The sequence below is a fragment of the Mustela nigripes genome, chromosome 1, assembly GCF_022355385.1.
Source record: "Mustela nigripes isolate SB6536 chromosome 1, MUSNIG.SB6536, whole genome shotgun sequence".
Taxonomy (NCBI): Eukaryota; Metazoa; Chordata; class Mammalia; order Carnivora; family Mustelidae; genus Mustela; species Mustela nigripes.
This window is the reverse complement of record NC_081557.1, coordinates 136,246,619-136,249,810: the sequence shown is the minus strand read 5'-3', so window position 1 is coordinate 136,249,810 and position 3,192 is coordinate 136,246,619.

Sequence of the window (3,192 nt, the reverse complement as noted above, 5' to 3'; positions counted from 1 at the left end):
AGAAATAAAACATTCTGTTTAAAACTGCTGTTGGAAAATTCACAAATAATCAACAGAAGAGTTTAAGTGAGCACCTTTATTGAGTTTGGAAATTGTTATCAGATCTTTATCACCTTTATCATACCATCTGTTTCTAAATGTTTGAATTGCAGAAACACTCTGTCCTAACTTGCCTAAAAAAAAATTACATATTGGAAAAGGCATTAGGGCACCATAGCCCACATTTTCTTGGTGAAGAGTACTGCACAGATGTTCAGGTAAAGGAAATTTGGCATGGCTATCAAATGGCCACAGGTAAAACAAACCAGAATTTCCACTCTGGCCTGGTATTTGCAACTGACAGTGTTGCTTTTCCACAGACTGACATGTGGATTCACAACATGCTCCTCTGCTTCATGCTGGAATTAGTGGATAAACCCAGACTATGAGGTGAGAACATACTTGTATAGTTTAATGTTTTAATAAAATGAAACTAGTGATAAAAATGTTATATTAATGATATATAACTGAATTGTGTAATAATTAAGCAAACGAGTAACCAGTTTTCATACATGATGTACTGTGTGTTAACTTACTAAAGACAAACTCCCTTTCTACTTCTTCTTCTCACTTTAAAAAACTTACTAAATTAATCATTATTCTCATATTTCCTATTGGACCTAATATATGTAGTATTTTAGCCTCATTATCTTAGTCATGATGTTCATCATCAGCAGAACACTTAACCGACACACATGAAAAGAGAGAGATTCTGGACTTTCTATCTGGGAAGGCAGGGGAAATCGGCTGGGGTTATACAGAGGGGACAGGGAGGACTCTCTCTGAAACTCACAGGACTCTCTGGGGTGTCTCATAGCATTTCCACATTCATTTATAAAAGTTAATAGAAAACTACAAAAACTCAAGCAGGATACTGAAGATTCAGACCCTTTGCACATGGAGGTTTAGTCACCTGGTTGAGGGCAAAAAAGGAAATCATGTGATTAGAAATAAAAGAAGGAAGTTGTAAACATCACCATCGGGTCCCTCCCCTAAGTCTAATAATTTAATAATTTCAACCTTTTCCCGTCAGTCTCACAGAAGGTAATTGCTTCCTGCAGTTATTACCTTTATGATGTCTCTTATTTAGACTTTTAGTTACCTAGTTAATAGCTTTTCATCGTAGTAAACTATTTTGTATACTAATTATTTCCATTCAGACATCTGGTATAGTTTGCCTTCTGGCTGGATCTTCTGGTTGCCTTCTGGCTGGACCGTAACTGATAGATTCTCTTATTCACTGCTTTCCAAGCGCAGCTCCATGGGCTTCAATATTATAATTCTTTCCTTTCCTTGAAATTTGAGGCGGCTTTCCATCTTCCCACCTTCCTAGTTATCTCACCAGGTCCCATGGCACTGTTGATGAATCAGGCTGTCTTCATTTGTGCTTTAAATATCACAATGTAGAGCTTTGGGGACCCTCATGGAGGGTCCTCACGGTCCCCTACTAAGGGGCCTCATGGAGTGTGGGGTGAGAAATGCTGAGAAAATGGATATGGGAATGGGCAGGGATCACATCAGGCAGACTTGTTAGGATTTGGTTGCAAGTTATGTACAGTGTGGTCACCATCTGTCCAGGGATGGCCACTGTGGAAATCAAAATGAAGATACTCAAGAGGGAGGGAAGTGAAGGAAGTATCTTTGTGACAGAGAACTTCAGCTGGTTCCTACCTGCCAAGCAGCTGGAGCAGGGAAAAGAGAGTCAGTGACCCATCTAGGCTCAAACAGACCTTTGTGTTTGCACATAGGTGTTTTCTGAACAGCTTGCAAATGTCTAGCCTGGCATCAGAAATTAATTTATGATATTTCATTATGTAGGTTGTAGCAGAGGCAACACATTTGAAGCATGATTAGAAATTCGGCAGAGCTAAGTTCGTTTGTAAGGCTAATGATAAGATCTGAGGAGGCAGGTGTGAGAAAAGTCCCCGAGAACAGGCTCAGAGATCATAACAAACAGGCTTGTAAAGGCATTTCATTCATATAGCGTCAGGTGTTGGGGAGCATTCATGAATACTTATAACACTTGATAGTATTTCCTTCCCTTTTGTACCAAGAAAGTCATAGGTCAAGAGAAACCCTACAGTGTCTGTTTTATATGACAGTTTGCATCTCTCTTTCTAGTGTATGAGCTTATATCTGTGCTCTATAAACTTTATTATCTTATTGGTAAATAGAGGAAAAGGGGAGGTAAAACTGACCTTTAATTGTATCCTTTGTGATAAACATTTGATGTAGAATCTTTAGTTATATAAATTCTGGTCATGAGGTGTGTTGGGGGTTGGAAATAGGAACTATGCAAAAGTAGCCAATGGGTCTGTAAAGTCTCCATCATTCATGACCTTAATAAGTCAAGCATTTGATTCACTGAAAGTGAAAAGATTGCTTAGCATATTCCTCTTGCCACTACTTATATTTCAGCAGCAAAGCAATGGTTTAACTTATTTATTTAAATTTGTTTTAAAGAGTATTTATTTATTTATTTGTCAGAGAGAGAGAGAGAGCGAGCGAGTACAAGCAGGGGGAGAGGCAGGCAGAGGGGGAAGCTGAACAGGGAGTCCGACATGGCACTCCATCCCAGGACCCTGGAATCATGACCTGAGCCAAAGGCTGCTGCTTAACTAACTGAGCCACCTAGATGTTCCAATTTATTTAATTAAAAAATTATTTATTTTACAGAGAGCGGGGAAGGGCAGAGAGAGAAGGAAAGAGAGAGCCTCAAGCAGACGCCCCACTGACCAGGAAGCCTGACTCAGGGCTTGATCCCAGGACCCTGAGATCATGACTTGGGCCAAAATCAAGAGTCAGCTGCTTAATTGACTGAGACACCCAGGTGCCCCAAAGCAATGGTTTTAGACAATGGAGCAAAGAAGCTAGAGCTCTACAAATCAGCCATCCAGTTTAGGAGATCTCGAACACATAAGGACTGTGGACATGTTCTGGAAAGTATAAAGATCTACAAAAGCTGGGAACTGTCCCAGGAAGTGGAAAGAGGCTAGGGAGTCAAGAAGCTCAAACTTAAGTTCCCCTCCTACTCAATGCCTGTTTCATTCCAAAGGCCCTGGTGACCCTCTGCAATTTTAGGCTTCATCTTTAGTTGTTCTTGCTCTAGCTTGCTGCATTGCCACCACTGCATCCTATTCACTCCTAGAATAC